Here is an 18674-nt window from a genome sequence, read left to right as displayed (position 1 = left end):
GTTTTTTTTTCCTTTTACTTACTTCCGAAAAGAAAACCTAATTTCTGCTGTTCAATACTGAACAAATTTAAACTTTAATATTTCTGACTGTCTGAGGCAAAATTTCCCAGATTCAAATCGAATTGAATCGAATCGTGGATCGAATCGATTCGGGACCTTGTGAATCGGAATCAAATCGATTCTAGAAATCAGTGACGATACCCAGCCATAGATGTGATTAAAGCTTTCAAGTGCCTTTGTTTCGAGAGTTTTTAACATTGTCCATTAACCGGGTCTCAAATTTAACATCTGATTGTTGTTAGTTTTAGACTATTCCCTTGTTAAGTTGAAATTAGTCACCAGGAACATCCTTTGTCTTACAGCATGTCTTATAGGATCTAACAGATAATGATAGACAGATGTACTCTTGCTACAGGGCAGTGATACTAAAAGGTCTGTTGACTGACACGGTCCTCTTTTTTTGGTCAGCTTTCTGCTGTGGCTTTTTTTTGTCTCAATGACCAGTCAAAGTGCACATAATTTCGTAAAGCACCTTTTAATTCAACAGACCTACATACAGCACAATTATATCACATACATTCATGTGAGTGAAGACAGCAAAAGAAACGAAAAAACGAGCCAAGGAGGCACAGAAGATACCTAGGCTGTGGTTGGATAATCAGTTTAGTTTGGGAAGGTTCCTAACTGAATGATGTCCAGAAATTTCTGCATGATTTTACTTTGGAGATGCTGAAAGCTTTAACAAAGGGAGCGGGAAGGCAGCGGGATGCGAGAATATGAGCGGACAGCAGGCTGAGCAACATGTTTTATTTATTAACATTTCATTTCATAAATGTGACTGGTAGCCTTTCTTTTTTTAAATTTAAATTCCAGCCTCTGTAAATTTGTCTTTAGGTTGTCCACTTTCATGCAACATGCGCACAGTTTTATTATTTTCAAATGACTCACCTGGTTTCATCGTTGCTATTACTACTTCCTCCCTTTGTTTCCCTGATTACTCACCCAGCATACAGCGCACAGCCACGCTTCCATTTGCTCCGCACCCTTTCTAGCGTGCTCCCGCACCTTCATGTGTGTCCTCATGCCAGTTTTTTTTTGTTTTTTGGATCACAGTTTTTGCCTTTCATGTAAGTTTGGCCTGATGTTCTTTTCAGACTGTTTTTGGATTCTGTCTCTTCCCTGCCGCTTGTAGTTTGGACACATCTGCTGTCACATATTTGGTGCCGTCTTGGTGTCATCAGATTCCCCGAGCACTCATTTCACCAAGTCCTCCTTCGCATCTTTCCTCAAACTCGTGACGTTTTCAGTCGAAAGGTAGAAAAAGGGATTGGTAAAAAACATGGGAGGGATTTTCTTTTTCTTTTAACCCTTCAGCTGGATTCTAGAGAACGTGTACATGAGAGAGGTGAACAATAAATAAAACAGAAACCACAATTTGACAAACAAGAGGCCAACACTGGGACATTCTCCAGTTCTGTGTGGCAGTGTTAATGCAGTGGACTTTACTAGGCAGCAGAAGTTATCACCCACCAACTGTGAGAAAAAATAAAAGTCTAGGCACTGCTCTGATGTCTACAATACTTCTGTCGTCTGCACCACAGGCTGGTTCAGTGTTGCAGAATGAATCTGTTACTGAAATATACAACATGTGTCAGGAGTAAAGCGAACATTGTATGCAGTGTAGGATAATGCAAATCCAATTAGGATCAAATATAATAAACAGGACTAGAAAACATCCTTACAGAAAACATCCCTACATTTAAGCATTGTTTTGATGTCACACACAGAGGCGACCTGCTTCCAAGCATCATCCTTTAAGTAACTATTAAACATCATTAATCTTGTTTGTCGCGTTAAGTATTAAATGCCCCGCTCATCTTTTGACAGCAGAAAAAACAGAAAAAGAAAGAAAACAGGGCGGGCTTTGGTGGAACATGAATCTTTAATGAGCGAGGGTGGTGGAGATATCAGTAAATGAAAGTTAAGTGCATTTTCTGGGTTTTTGGAGCAGGAGAAGTTATCCTGTAATGCACTAGGAGAGGAGGAGGAAGAGGAGGGGAGATGGATGCTCATTTACCACCTGTGCCAGGAGACCTTTCCTCGTGTCCTGCCGGGCTGCTGGCTTCGCTGTGTCTCCCATCTCTATTTTAAGAGCTTGATATTACAGCCTAATTGTGTTCAGAGTTTTTTCAGGGGCATCTCTCCTCTGTTTCTTGTGTCCCTTTTTCTCCTGTCACATAGCATGCCAACAAAATCATTAAAAATAGAAGGCACCATTTGTAATTTGTGTTTTTTTAGGATGGCTGCTTTTAAACATGAATTATCTCGTTCTCATTAATACAGCGTTGAGAACAGATGCAGCGTGCTTTTCAGTCAGCCTGTTAACATGTCACTGCTGTTCCAGCTGGCTGTAAATCATTCATTAAGTCTAAGCAATAGAAAAGCCACAAACAAGGGGTCAAATTAGGGTATATGACCCTCATAACCAGCCCAGTTTTCCACTCTCGCCTTGGTAATGAAAAGATAGTGCTGGTTCTTCGGCACTCCAGCGGATGGTTCCTTCATTGTGCCATCTGGCAGTGCTTCTTGGTAAAGTTTGACCCCAGCATTTGCCCAGTAAGAGGCTTGTTAAAGTCTGCCCTGGGAGTTGATCTCTGTCTGTCTGCTTGTTAAATTTCTGTCGGCGGCCATCATTAGTCAACATGAAAAAGGGTTGGCACTTATATAGACTGGTATATATATTTATATTTATATGTATGAGCAAAATGAGTTAATTATACAAACCTTTATATAACATTTATATAGGCTATATAGGCACATATAATAGAAGAACTGAACAATACTTGGCGAAATATAAATATAATAAAAATAATGCTGCTTGTGTCCTGCAGAGTTCTTGTTCTGGGCATTTTCTAGAAAAAAAAAGACCAATTTTGTGCAACATATTAAACCTTTAAACAACAGATTCTTAAAAATGTAACTCATGGTGTCATGGTGGCAATTCATTGGTGTTATTCAGTTCTGGACAAATATAGCCAATCACATTATGACTGTGGGGGTGTTCATGTATTGGCTTACTGATAGATTTTAAATCTGAGCAATACTGGTTATAATTGATCAGGCATAATGGTATGCCTAATATTGTGTTGCTCCCCCCTTTGCTGACCTTGCAGTTCAGCTCGTCCCGCAGATGTTAGATTGGCTTCAGATCTATGGAATCTGCAGGCCAATCAACACCTCATTTTCATTGTTGTGCTCCTCAAACCACATTTTGCTCTTAAAAAATGCTTCAGGGTCAGGTCATCAAATCGTCACAATTTGGCCCTTTGGTCAAACTCGCTCAAATCCTCATGCCTGCCCATTTATCCTGTTTCTAACATTAACTTTGGGGACAACATGTTCATTTCCTCGCTAATGTGTCCCTCCCACTAACAGGTGCCACAATAAAGCGATAATCAGTGTTATTGACTTCACCTGTAAGTGGTCATTATCTTATGCCTGAGCTGTGAATTGTCTGCATACTAAGGCTACGTTCACACTGCAGGCGAAAGCGCATCAAAACCGACTTTTTTGACCCTATGCGACCCATATCCAATCATGGTATGACAGTGTGAACGTAGCCTTATTTCTTCGATAATGGCGCCCACAGAAACGCAAAGCAGAAGATGAAGCATATCTGAATATGTTTCCAAACCAACTTCATTCTAAGCCAAAGACCAGAAAATATGGTGATGCATATCTTCCCTTTGGTTTCACTTGCACAAGTGCCGAGGTAGGTCTCCCCTGCATAATAGGTTTTCCCTGTGTCGGGAGCAGCGCTGGGCTGTTCAAATCACAGACAAACAGGATCCCACAGTTGTTTTTGTTTTTAAACACATTTTGCACAGAGAGGCATTTTTTGAAAAATGTATTGATAGCAATGTTGAATATTATAGCACATGATAAAAAAAAAACAACTACATGTAAAATAATTACACCGTGACGCCTCTGCCTTTCTAAATAGAGGGACAGTAACTGCGTGTGTATATGTAAGCGTGTAAAACCTGCAGACAGTCAGATTAACAGTATTTTGTCTCTATCTGCCATTCTGCAATTCATCTCATGTAAACAATAACGTGTGCACAGCGTAACGTGAAAAAAGGCACATACCTTTGACGTTGAGTGACGAACTCTGTATTCCTCGTCCACACGTAAACGCAAAAAAGGAGTTCTCCGTTTTCGCCCATACGGTAAAAAAATATATTTTAAAATACATTTTGAAATATATTTCAAAATATACAAAAAATGGCCAAAAAATATATGTGCTAAAATACATTTTAAAATATATTTATATATTTAAAATGTATTTTAGCACATATATTTTTTGGCCATTTTTTGTATATTTTGAAATGTATTTCAAAATGTATTTTAAAATACATTTTGAAATATGTTTATGTATTTTGAAATGTTTTTTAGCACATATATTTTTTGGCCATTTTTTGTATATTTTGAAATATATTAATAAAATATATTTCAAAATACAATTTAAATTTATTTAAAATCATTCAAAAAAATATAAATTTAACCCTTCATATATTTCTAAGAAAACACATTCACATGTAACATCTGAAAGAAATCTTTATTTGATGTTTAAAACATACATATAGCATATCAATCAAGCAAGGAATATTCATTTTATAAGTTTATTCTCATTACATACTCAAACATTCTAAAAGAAACACACACACATATACATATATGTGTGTGTGTGTGTGTGTATATATATATATATATATATATATATATATATATATATATATATATATATATATATACACACACACACACATATGTGTGTGTATGTGTATATGTGTGTGTGATTGTATGAACATAAGTCAGCATACTTAAAATGTAATTTCTTTTCCTTTTCCAGCAGTCTCAGTTCCCCCAGCTTTCACGGCAATCCTCAAAGCCCTTCTGGACACGCTGGGAAACCCCTTCCTTACCGCCACTGTAACAAACAAAAGTCACAGTTCTATTACTTTTATCAGAGTTAAAATAAAAATGTGATTTATGTTAGCTGGCTTCATTTAGCAAACAGATATTTCTGTTTATATAGATACAGATATTAATACAGATATATTTTACGCATAATTTTACCTCTTTTTTTTCCTAGATGGGAAGTCTATCCAGTTCACATTACAGTAATGCTAACACCCCTTTTGGTCGTCTCTCCTTACCTTCCAGCATTCATAAATCTGTTGACCTTCTTTGTCTGAGACCAACCACTACAATGCATCATCACCTATTTGTATTGGTAACTTACTTTACAACCTATTTTAATGGTTGCAAAGTAAGTTACTTGTGCTGTATGCAATTTTAGATACACAGAAAGTCTTCACTTACTATATATGGCTGTCATAGTGTCCTTATCAAGGGCAGTTCTTCACTCTGCGCCGATGTCCGTTTTGCTCTGTCCTCCTATAAAAAGCATGAACATTTGAGTGTTTGACTAGTTTTAGATTTCCAAAAATTTGATATTTGTACAACTAAACATTTGAACTACAATATATGCTATTGAGCGATACTTTTATGGGTAATTTTTGGTAAAGAAACTGGTGACAGAGTTGTAGGCTTTTTAAAGTACTATTAGCTAACCATTTGAACTGACTTTCAAAGCTGATTACCTTTTAAATTGCTGTGGATCAAAACCTCCAGTGGGAAGGCGGCCATTAGAAGAACACGCACCATTGAACCTGAAAATAACAAAAACAAACAAAAAACAGAACAATATATAAGAGTCCGGTAGGGTAATAAATCTCTTCTGAAGCAATATAGTTCATTTTGGGTGAAAAACAAAACATTCCTCTAAAATATATATACTGACATCAGCAATCAACATCATGATTGTAATTATTTCCTTTTTAGTACATCTACTGCTGTTTGCATGTGTCAAGCACTACGACTGTATCTATGCATATAAATTCACCATATATATCCAGCAAAAATGTTTTGTTATAGTCAAAAGGAAAACAAAGGCATTCAATCAGAGGTGAGAAATTAATTGGGAATATGAATTATAGGTGAACTATTCTTTACCTACTAGCAATCAAGCTTCTTTAACCAAGAAGCTTGAAATATTTGAATGTAAAATAAAATAAATAAATAAATAAATAAATAATAATAAAAATAACATGATGTAATTAAAATTCACAACTTACATTAAGGAAATCTGCATTTGTATCCACAGGCTAAAAGTAAAACAGTAAATGTGTTAATGATAGTACAGGTATTTGTAAAAAAAAAAAAAAAAAAAAAAAAAAAAAAGAGGCAGTAACTGTGACGCTTCTAGTGGGATGCTAAATGCAGAGATTTATATTTACAGTATAATACTGCATGTACGGTTAACTGTGTTGTGAACTGTAACTGAATATTAGAGAATCTCAGAAATTAAATGTATTTATTTTTTGAATTTATCAATCATAAAACCGTCTGTTTTGAAGGCCTGTTACGATAGCGACTTTTTGTTGGTCGGTATATTGCCCCATAAACAATTGCGACAAGTTATGTCATTGTCATTTTAAGACCATTTTATGTCTTTGAATGTATAATCATAATATAACACCATAATAATGCAAGATCTACACACTTTCAATTGACAAACCAACATCTAATTCTTAAAGTATTTAGATCATTGAAATTAGGAATCAAAATATTAGATACCTTAAAAACTTGAATAAATAGTAAATTTTCTAACAAATAGAAAACAATGTTATTTAATGTTATTGTTTTGTTATCATTATATTTTATTTTTGTAAATATAATGGCGGATAAATTACATCATCAACAATTATTGAGGTCATGTACATGTATTGTGTGTTAAGTCGATATATCGATTATTGTGATAGGCCTACTGTTTTGGTATCATAACGAGCTTGTCAAACATGCATGACCACTAAACAATGTCTAAGCAGTAGTATTGGTCTGAATGACAACAAACATAACTAGTGTTTTGGAAAATCTGTTAGAAAACAGTTATTTCAATAATTATGATTAGCATGTGACACAGACACCGCATAAAAAACTACAACAACAAATACTTACTTTAGGAGGATGGGGGAGGGCAGCATGAGGTTGAGACTTTGACATCTGTAAAAAACAAATTCATGTATTACAAACAAGTCACTTAAAAATACATTAATGTGGCAGACTGTTCCCTGTTCAGATGCAGTGTATAAGCACAATCAGGGCTGTCACAACAATGGGGTGGGGCCAAGTGGCTGCAACCCTAGGTACAATGTGCAGGTATATATAATTACATATAATATATGTGAATAAAGCAAGAATCTGTTTAGGTTAGTCACTGTGCTGACTGATGCTTGCTAGGTTTATATGATTGCAAACTGCACAAAAACAAGAACAGCAACAACATTAATGACAATGACAAACAAAATTACTTACATTTATGTAAATCTCACATTAGGAAGATCTGCATTCGATTTCATGGGCTGAAATAAATAGGCAGAAACATTACTGCTAAAAAAATAAAAAACAAAAACTCTAAAAAGCCTAAAAATGACTTAAAAAGCAAGGAAATGTGGAACATTGTAATTAGCGAACATTAATAAAGCATAACTGTTCTTTGTTTCTAACCTTGGTAAGTACTCTGTAGCCAGAAGGAGAGGTAGGATTTCTGTGAAAGCCAAATTAAATGTGAATAGGCTTTGATAGTTATTGAGAAGGCAGAATAATAAGAAAAGGCAAAAGTACGTCACAATATAATTAATTAAGTTACATATTTTGATTACCAAATTATGGAAGCGTGGAGCTGCCACCCAGGCAAAAGAAAAATAGAGCTGTATCACGTTATGACGTGAAATGTTTATTGTTCTAACATTATGCTTTTCATGTTTGTATAATATAATATCACGTTATTATAATATACATAATTGTCACGTTCGCACAATATTGTACGGACGTGATAATTATGTACATTTTTCGTACAATGTTGTTCAAACATGTTGTTCAAACATGATAGTATATTGTTAGAACGATAAACTTTTCACGTTATAACGTGATATACTTATATTTCTCTTTTGCCTGGGTGGCAGCTCTACGCTTCCGTTCCAAATACACGAGAATAAAGTAATATTATATGGGAAAAGGCACCTGCTAGCTTGATGATGGAGGCTTCTTAGACTGGCCACCCGCCTTGGCTTCTTGTCGCCACTCCACGAAATAAAGGTCCGTTTCCTCCATGCCGGCTAATTATTCATCCTCATTAAAATCTCGTATATGTTCAGTTGGCAGAATTGAGAATTTTACATCTTCCAACCACTTAATTAACGCGAACATAATCGGCTTGTTTCTTCCTGTCTCCTGTATCCGGCCGTTCCTCTCGCTGTCAGATTTCGCGCCTCAGAGACGTCGTTATTTTTCAAAAAAAAAAAAAAAGAAGAAAGAAAGAAAGAAACAGCAACAACTACTAAAGAGAGTTTTTGCACGTTCATTGCACATTTGTGGGAATGTTTAAATATTTAATTTTTATTAATTACTTTTCATTATATCTTTATTTTTTAAACCACCGTGGCAATGCGCATGCGCATACACTCCTGCACGCAAAGGGCTTTGGAGTTGACGTAATGTCGCAATGCATTGTGGGAGCGCAGCACCATCTTGGCAGGTCACGAATCAAAACAAGATTGCTACGAACCATTCTGAAACGTAGCTCAAAAGAAAATGACGGTATAGAGACAGATTCTGTCCAGATGCAAAGAGACGGTACTTGATTGTTGAAATGTGGACCCGTATGAAATATAGCCGTGGAGTAGAAACCCTGAAGACCAAACCGCTATTGACTTAGCATGATCTACTCTCATACCTTGTCTGTGGAGTCAGAGCATACACGGCGCACCAATTTCGCAATTATAAATCTCTGGAGGCGCACATCCAATTCACCAAGGACTGGGTACAAGATTTGGCTATTTTTAAGCCTCCACGTTGTGAGTACGCCGTCATTCAAGCAAAGGTAAGTCAGCTTGAGTACTGCGAGTAAAATGCGTTTGATTCCCCCCAGCATTCAAATTAGTGCTAGCAAAAATTCATTCGTGAGGGGGAAATTACAGTGAGAACATGTAGAGGCTCTGTTAGAGGGATAACATAGTGAGTTCAGTGCATTGATGTGACATTGTCCTGAAGGATTTAGTTATTCTTTATGGTTAAAGAAATTGCCCTAATTAATTCATATTTATTATAAATAATCCTAATTACACATCTTGCTTCCTTGTTTGTGTCCTGTGTCACTAAAAATACATTCTGTTTTAGTTTTATACATTGATTAATGACCTGCAGAATCTGCTTGTCATATTAGGTGTCCATAGTTGTCACTTAAAGTCGAACTTTATGTTTTCTCCCTCTTGAAAGTGATGACATCCTTGCATTACATACTTTAGGTTCATTTTTTGCTGATAGGTTTCTAAAAAGAAACATGCAGATTTAGAATATAACATGCAGCGTTCTATAGATGGATACATAAAAACACTTTATTTGTTACATTTATGATAAATGGATTTGAAAGTAAATAAAACACATTTGTGTCGGACTTGGCTTATTAAAGTTCTTGTCTTTAAATGAACTTTGTCTGTGTGTGTTTTAGGTCCTGCACTCTTAAAGACTGAATTGCAGCATTGCAGCCACAGGTCATTGTGAGCATCACAGGGAAGGTTGAAGCCGCCCACTGCAGCTGTATGGCTAGAGTCGTGGAGACTTGCAGCCATGTCACTGCTCTTCTGTTTAATGTAGAAGCAACAGTGAGGATCTGTGGCACAAGGACTGTTACAGATGAACCTGCATACTGGGTTTTGCTGGGTAATATGACCAAGATACAGCCAGAGGTTGGCCATAAGATAGACTTCTCCTCTTCAGCTGCCCAAAAAAAAGGTTCTTGATCAAAACATAAACAGACCATTCGTTGTGACAGGTAAAAGAAGCCATCCTCAAAAAAGAAAAGTTCCACCTGCTACTGTGGAGGAGTTGGATCAACTGATGGGACAATATTTTTCCAAGCATAGTTCTGTTCTGAATAACCCATAATGTTTTAATTTAGGGGCCATGTAAATACTTTGCATTTACTGAATATGTACTTACTAAATACCACTGTTCAAAAGTTGAATAAAGAAACAAAGAAATGTTTGCCTATTTTTAATTAAAAGCACTTTGTCGAACATCACATCAGTTACAATGTAGAAAAAATGTTATGTATAGTTTACAAATGACAAAATGTTCACATAAAATCATGACAGCATTTGTATAATATCACCCACTACTAGCATTCTGTAATTTACTGTCTCTTTTGAAAACTTATCACTACATAAACAGCACAAGACTTAAAAGTATTTAACAAGAGCATTTTTCCCTGGTTTTACTACCACACTGGGGCACATGTTCACCAAAATGCAGCAAACCTTTGCCATCTTATCCAGGAAGGTCACCTTTTTACCCTCACATGGAAGAAGTAATCTGATTGGCATGGTGGTATGTAGCATGTAGTTTGAAGCAGGGATTTCGTAGTGCCCCATGTGTAGTGTTGGAACCCAGTCAGGATTTGTTTCATTCATTTCATAGGCTGGTTTGTTGCAATAATGCCAAATAATTAGCAACTCTATAAATGGAAGGTAGTTCTGCATGTTTGTTCTAAGTTTGTGCTATTGAAAATAAAATTAACAGGCTATAAAGAATAATATGAACTTATTTAGAACTTACCTGAATGAAAATACTGGAGCACACCAACAGATATCTGTGGCTGGTAGAGAACTGAATATCAGCTCGTCTCGCAGCTGCTATCCAGGCTAGACGCCTTCTTTTGGTAACATCCAACACATAAGCTCCCTCATGATGTTTCCAGGTGAGGAAACAATGAAAAGAGAGCCTGTTTTCAAGCTTATTCCTTTGTCGGTAGTGCAATCTAACATTACAACCGACCACACAGCAAGCATTTGTTTGGCCTGCTAATATGGCGCCTTGACCAAAAATCCTGGCTACGCCCCATCCCGTAAGATCACGCTCCAGAGCCCTATTAACGTACGGATCTAGAAAGAAGACGCTGCATTTTTAACTCTGAGGGAGATGGAGAATGAGCCTATTTCCAAAACAGTGGAGTGTGTTCCTTTAAGTACTAAATTGTATATATTGTCAAAAACTAAAGTGTACATAGCAGTTGTTGTATCTTGTTTACTGTATCACTGACAGATAATTTCAAAGTCAATGAACGCTACATTATAGTGAGATATTGTGTAATGTGAAATACTGTAAGCAAATGAATAAACAACCTAATTCGTGATAGACCTTTGACTCTGTTTTGTTTGAATCCAACTGTTTTTTGCAGATGTGCATAAAACATGTTACTTTTAGTATTGTTATCATTATCATCATTATTGCACTAAATATATTTTAAATAAAGGATACTTTGATATACATTCTACTGTAAGGTTGGAAATGTATTTTCTTCACCCTAAAATATGTTTTGAAATGTATTTTGGTTTGAAAGAAATATATTTTCAATTTCAAAAATATATTTTTTTGGAGCATCACAAATACAAAATATATTTACCATATATTTGAAATATATTTTGGCCAGGAAAAATGTATTTTTTTACCGTATGGGCGGTAATTCGAAACGCCGTTTACGAGTGGATGAAACAGCTACGTTTTCAAAAATACCCGTGTAGGTGTAGACGTAGCCTAAAAGAGTTAGTAGTTTATTTTATTACTACCTGTCATTTATTGCAGATTACTTGTATTTGCTTAATTGTTTACTAAATGATTGAGGTGTGAAATAAATCGCAATGGAGCAAAATATGGGTTTTTGTGTGGTTGGAGGATGTGTTTGTGTGTGTGCGTGCATGCACGCGCAAGAAGGGGGCGGGGGGCGTAAAGTTGAATGTACCCAAGAGGTGAAAATGTAAGAGAGGGTTGCAGTTGTCCAAGGTGCTGGTGTTGTTTTTTTGAAAAGCTTGTGGGAATTGTGAACACAGGATTGATTTATTTTAATGGATAAAATCTGTTTTGCTGCTGACCCCTTCCCATAGCTTCAGTGCCAGTACCGCTGCTTGTTTGAGCGCATGAATGTCACAACCTCACCTAAAGAAATAACGAAAAATGTGAAATTTTTTACATTTCCTGAATATTGCATTAGCTCCTGGCTGCCAAAAAGAAGCTCGCAAAAGACAAAGCATGTTCTCTGCTTTGTCTGTGGTTCTTTTGCTATGGATGTGAGTCTGTTACAGAAAGAAATAATTTTTTAAAACCGCAGCAGGAAAAACAATAGATTTGTTTTTTGGGACTATTTTCAGCTGCGGATTAATATCCATTTTTTGTGCTGCTGAGTATTCACAGCAGCTGGTTGGAGCATGTGGGAGCGACTCAAACTAATATTAATTAAAGCTCATGCCAGTCAAGCGCGTCACTGTGCCTCATTTGTGCATTTTTTGTTTTTTTTTGTGTGTAGTTTGTCGACAAAAACAACTCAATTGCGGCTGAATAATAAATATCCAGCTCTGGACGCAGGCTGTGATTGTTTGCAACATCAGTTTGGTTTGGTGGAAGTTATTTACGAGGAGAAATATCGAGAACATTACCAACAGCAGAAATTAATGATGTGCAGAGCACAGGGCCTCTGGTATATATCTAAAAGTTAAACTCCACGTCTGCACATCTGTAGCCTTTTAGGAGGTAGCTCATTCATTAGCGGCGGGGATCACAAGTATCGCAGCTGAATTCTTTTCTGTCATATGTGACACGTCTCCAAGCAAAGATGATGGTAATTACAGCGAGCGCGAAGTCCACAGAGCTGACGCCTCCTGAGCTGGAGTGTCGATGGGAGGCTGCAAGAGGTGAACGGATAGAAATCAAGTGTATAGATCTGCGGTTGGTGCGTGCCCACCCCTTCACCAGAACACTGGGGTTTTAATTGCTGTCTGACCAGAGCTGGGTCTGTGTGAAGATGTGGTGCCTTGATACGAGAAGCAAGGGGGGAAGGAGTGGTTTTCTTTCTCTGTGGTTGTTGTATTGACAGCTCCCCATCCTGGAGGAGCTGATAAGAACACGCGATCCAAAGTAGAAGCGGATTGCATTTCGGAGCCAGGAATCAAAGCTGCTTTTGGGTGGGTGTGGAGGGGGCTAGTGAGTGGTCACATTTAACTTCTAGAGGGCACAAAAGAGCAGGGTAGTGGTGTTACTGCAAATGCACATGCAAGAGAGAAAATGCCTGAGTAGATGGCAAGGATGAGTGGAGAGGTTGCGCATAAATGAAACACCTGCATGCTTGAGGAGCATCGTATTTGAAATCAATGAGGAAAAGTGCATTGATTTGAAAACAAAACACAAACACAGGGGACCTCGCTGCTTTCTTTCTGCTGGGCCACAGTTTTGCTTTGCTGGGGCTCTACTCACATGCATTTATAGAGACAGAAGATGCTCTGTTGCTCCTGCCTGTTTCTTTTGCTCTCGTATCGTGGATGCTGATTTGATGCTTTTAACAGTAGCTGGCCTTAAAGTTTACCAGCACTGTGCTATAAATCTGGCTCACTGGATAATTATTTTTCTAAGAAAATATTAGTGTTTTTCCAACCACAGAATGGGCCTTAGGGGATGACTCAGACCATGATTTGTTACATCTGATTTTGGCCATCCTATAAAGAAAAAATATATTTAATCTTGGGACTGAAACATTATAAAAGTGCAACAATGCCTCTGATGCTGTCTGGTCTTTTTTTTTTTTTAATGCAAACAAATATAAAATAAGTAATCATTTGAACAGATGCAGTTAACCCTGCCTCAGACACACTGCGGTGTAATCACAGCCAACAACAGAGTGTGTTACTGTGAGCAAGCAGACCCAGTGTTTAGATGAGCACTTGGTCATGTTTTTTTTAATACTTTAGTTAATTAAACAAATTTTCTAATGTAATCTCCCTTCAGTAAAACAGTCGCAATGTACAGGATTCCCATCCCACATCACAACCTGTGCATGACAAAGTGTTAAACTTGAGCTGTTCACAGGTCCACAGGTTTATAAATGTCTAATGAGTCTTTAATGCTGACGACACCTACACGTCTTAGGAGGTTACATCCCCAGTCAAAACATAAGAAAACTAAGAGAGCAAATCATTCTTATATGTGTGTTTGCTCAGCGGGGATGACATTTATTGAGAAAAGTGAGAATGCCTGAGAACCTTACTGCATTTTATCACAGACATTAGATGAGAGAGAGACGGGGGCACTTGAAGAACTCTTTGGAAGAACTCTGCAACAGCAGACATGGTGGTAAGAAGGAAAAAAGATGAGGTTTGACTGGTGCTGTTACACATTGCAGTGTTTACGTCCCAGTGATCATTGAAATTAATTTAGATAATGCTTCAAAAATGCTTAAAAACAACTGCCACCACACTTGAGGCACATACGTTTGTCTTGCTTTTAGCCCTGCAGCAGAAGGCTGTGAGCAGGAGCTGAGTTAATATTCACTGTTTAATATAATTTAATCTAGTTTAGTCTAATTCAGTGTCTGTGTCACTCATAATGTATTAGCTTTATCAGTTTCCTTTTCCTTTTTCTTTCTATGAATCTGGCTACTAAAAATGGATACATTCAGAGCAGTGTTAATTTTGTTGAAATTTTGTCACAAATACCTACATGGATCCACTCAGCACTGTTTGCCATGGTTTTCAAGGGTTTTCCATTAGGTTATAGTACCTGGTACCAGGTACTTTTTACCTGTTTAGCCGGGGTTCCAAGTGATCCAAGCAGGTACTAAAATGTGACATCATCCGACTGCATGCCACCGACTGGCTGGTCAGTCGATGAGTCATGAGTCGGCAACGAGGGAAATGGCTACAAAAAACAACCCTGAGTCTCACGAAAAGCTACAGACCAAGTAGCAGCTATATTCTTGCTTCAACATCCACCTTTTTTGTAGCGTTCGTGTCGCATATTAATTGAGTCGCGGGACGCTCGGATGCATTGCTATGAGGACAAATGAGTCGTGACGAGTCAATCCGTGTAGGTAACAATGGAAAAGGGGCTATAGTTTTCATTAACAACGTTTTTTTTTTTCTGATGAAAACAAAAAGATTACTAAAAAAATAAGAAAAGTATTCTGGAGAGAAGAGAGTCATTCAGAACATTCAGAAGTCGTGTCGAAAGGCAGGGTGAGCTTGGAAGTGATTCAAGAGACAGAAGTAAAGTTGGACACGCCCATTTGATCTGCCCCCAGGAAACGAGGGAAGATCTTCCATGATTGCTGTTTCTCATGAAAATGTGATAAATTGTTAGTGCTTTGAAGAAAGAGAAGAGTAGACACATGGGCACATTTTATATTTTATATCAAAGAAAATAGGAAACCCTCATGTTTTTACCAGTGAGAGTTTCTCCACATGGTTTACAAACTATTACACTTTATTTTAGTCAACTGAATCAACTTTAAATGTAATTATGTTATCTTATGTACCCCGCCTTTCGCCCTATGACAGCTGGGATAGGCTCCAGCGCCCCCCGCGACCCTGAAAAGGATAAGCGGAAGCGAATGGATGGATGTTATCTTATGTTATCTTATGATATTTAATCAACTAAAACTAAAATAATTTATATGTCTAAATGACTAAATTAGCTAAATTAGCTGTAAAAACTAACACTGGTTCAGAGCTGAGCTTTATTTCTTCATTTGTGGAAAAAAACTTTGACACTGCACCAAAGAATATCATAACAAACACACAAAGACGCTAACTTACAGAGCTAGTCTGATTACAGGTAATATAACGTGAAGAAGTCTATGTATCAGAGCAGGATCACTCCATCGATCAATATATGGTGCGTATCAAAAGCCATACATCAACGAGACCCTCTTGCAATGTGACATCACTCCAAACACTTGACTCAGTGCTGCTTTTATTTCCTCAACACATTGCCTTCCAGGCCGGAGAATCTATTGCTCTGTAGGACAAATTGCGCTCTATGTGTCATGGATCTTACTGTCAGGAGTTACATTACTCCCACTGAGATCCTCAGGTCACCTAGTGAGAGATAATTGTGACCCCTGCTGAGAGGGAATACTCCAACTTAGAGGAGCCACCTTCTATTCTTTAAGAAGGATTCAGCTACTCTATTTTCCTTCAGAGTCAGCACGGTGATCCTGGGCTCATTCCTCTGATGTTTTCCCTTATGCCCTCTTTTCCTTTTTGGTAGTTGTTACACACTGCAGCTGGGGAAATTTTACAGATTACTTCAAATTACAGTATGTAGACATTAAAATGTGACAATCAAAATAGTTTTCAAGTCTTCCACAGTAGCCTATTTTACCTCTAAGGGTACAATGGCTTGTTAATGAGGCAGTGTCCCCTATGGCAGCGGTCCCCAATCCAGCCTTTAAGGTGTCGCGGATAAATACATACAACAAAATAAAATGATATGACCAAGACAAAAACTGTGGTATTTTGTTAATATAATAATAAACGTGTAATTGTGTAACTTTATTATTAGCAGCCCGGGCCACGGACCGGGCGTTGGGGACTGCTGCCCTATGGTATGCTATTGTACCTCTGACAGGAAGTAGGGAGGTAGGTAATTTAACAAATTAACTAAAATTGCCATGTATTCTTCGTGTGAGTAAGTAATGGCACACATATCAGCTGTCTCAACACTGAGTTTCACATCCTGTGGACACCCTCCACCTCACCCTCCAGCCTTCTGGACTACAGCAGATAGTCCTTGTTCTGCTCTTCAGTCTCACTGAGCTTTGTGTAGGGCGCATGATTCTGGTTAGAGACACCCCCTAGTTCACAGAAGTTCTCCAGAGCAGAACCAGGACAGCTGTCACTAGCTACAGTCCATGAAGGTGGAGTTGGAGTCTGTCCAGCTGTGGGATGAGACTTTCTGTGGCTCGCCCATGACAGTGACCGACTAAGTCTTTTCGTATAGAAGCACGAAGTGGGAAAGGGTTGTTTTAAGTGGTTAGAATGGGCTGAACCATCAATATCAGAGTGAGGGGATTCGTCACTAAGGCTGAATTTTGTTTTAATAAACCGTGAAACATACAGTGCTATGAAAAAGTATTTGTCACCTTGCTGATTTCTTTTGTATTTATTTATTATTGCATATCATCTATCAGTCTGGAACTGATTGCAAGCCATTTCACATCTTTGGGACTCTAGGAAACCACATTGAGAGCCATAATCCACAAAAGGAGAGAACTTGGAATATTGAGGAACCTACTCAAAAGTTACCTAAAGAATACAGGCCTGTGCAAAAGTTTTAGGCAGGTGAGGAAAAAATGTTGTAAACAAAGAATGCTTTCAAAAATTTAAGTGTTAATCATTGATTTTCATCAATCAACAAAATGCAGTGAATGAACAAAAGAGAAATCTAAATCAAATCAATATTTGTTGTGACCACCCTTTGTCTTTAAAACAGCATCCATTCTTCTAGGTACACTTGAGCAATGTTTTTGAAGGAACTTGGCTGGTAGGTTGTTCCAAACATCTTGGAGAATGAACCACAGATCTTCTGTGGATGTATCCCAGACACACTCAATGATGTTGAGATCAGGGCTCTGTGGGGGCCATGCCATCACTTCCAGCACTTCTTGTTCTTTTTTATGCTAAAGATAGCTCTTAATGACTTTGGCTGTATGTTTGGGGTCATTGTCCTGCTGCAGAATACATTTGGGGCCAATAAACAGTCATTTATATTTATGAAAGCATTCTTTGTTTACAGCATTTTTTTCACACCTGCCTTTGCACAGTACTGTACATGTACAACAGCTAAGGACCTGCAGGCCTCACTTAACTCAGTTAAGGTTCATAACAAAATTATCACAAACAACAATAACTGACATCGATAAAGATAATGATAAATGCTTGCTTGCGGTTCTTGATACCAACCAGTTATTAGGTCTAGGGGGGCAATTGCTTTTTCATGCAGGGCCAGGTAGGTTTAGATAACTTTTTTCCCTTGAAAAAATGTAAAATTCACTTCATTTATTAGCTTGCCCCTTCTAATAAATCAAAAGGGGGAAGTACTTTTTCACAGCATTCTACATATCTTTGTTACATTCATAAGAAAGACCCATAGATGAGGATGTGTTTTTAATAATATATTTACAACCCCCTTGTTTTTTTTATTATCAACCACCTACTGATGTATGTGTGGAACTGAATTTTGTATTCCATAGATGTGGGCGTAGTTCCTCTTTACAGCTAGACTTTGAGTTTTTTGTTAAGAAGAAATAACACATCGTTCGACTAACAAATAAAACATCTAACTCGTGAGCAATAAAACACACTCCTATTTAATTATAAATTATTTTATCAGAGAGAGCTGCTCATTAGATGTTTCTCATACATAAAAATTACCCGAATATTTCATTTATTTGGAATTCACACAGCTCACACCATGTTAATAAATTATTGCACTTACAGGCTAATGCAACTCCGTTACACGCAGCAAAACTCCCCGCAGTCTTAACTGGTCTGGCTGCAGACCACTTTCTACTCTCACTACATATCCACTGTAACAGTATTGTTCATTTCCAGTCTACCTGCTGTTCTCTTCTTATAATACAAATAACACCTCCCGGCAATCGGTGGTGTCTGCCTCATTATCATATTTATTTAAAGTATCGTATGACCCATTTCATTCCAACATGG

At 37.5% G+C, this 18674-nt stretch overlaps 1 protein-coding gene and 1 long non-coding RNA gene across 2 annotated transcripts in view; one reads left to right on the top strand and one right to left on the bottom strand.

Annotated features, from left to right (window-relative positions):
- Nucleotides 1-18674, top strand: part of khdrbs3 (KH domain containing, RNA binding, signal transduction associated 3) — a 174007-nt gene that overhangs the window by 20882 nt on the left and 134451 nt on the right. The window lies entirely within an intron of this gene.
- LOC146644261 (uncharacterized) lies at nucleotides 4456-8419 on the bottom strand. The gene is made up of 8 exons (XR_014909327.1): nucleotides 8149-8419; nucleotides 7633-7672; nucleotides 7441-7487; nucleotides 7084-7128; nucleotides 6201-6230; nucleotides 5667-5735; nucleotides 5386-5460; nucleotides 4456-4990 (listed from the first exon to the last, which is right to left on the bottom strand). It is a non-coding gene; the product is annotated as an uncharacterized LOC146644261 (long non-coding RNA).

The sequence above is a fragment of the Rhamphochromis longiceps genome, linkage group LG22 (assembly GCF_057381845.1).
Source record: "Rhamphochromis longiceps isolate RC_006_pf linkage group LG22, R_longiceps_female_GT1.1, whole genome shotgun sequence".
NCBI classification, from domain to species: Eukaryota; Metazoa; Chordata; class Actinopteri; order Cichliformes; family Cichlidae; genus Rhamphochromis; species Rhamphochromis longiceps.
Note: the sequence above shows the minus strand (reverse complement) of the source record. Positions and strands in the feature narration are given on the sequence as shown.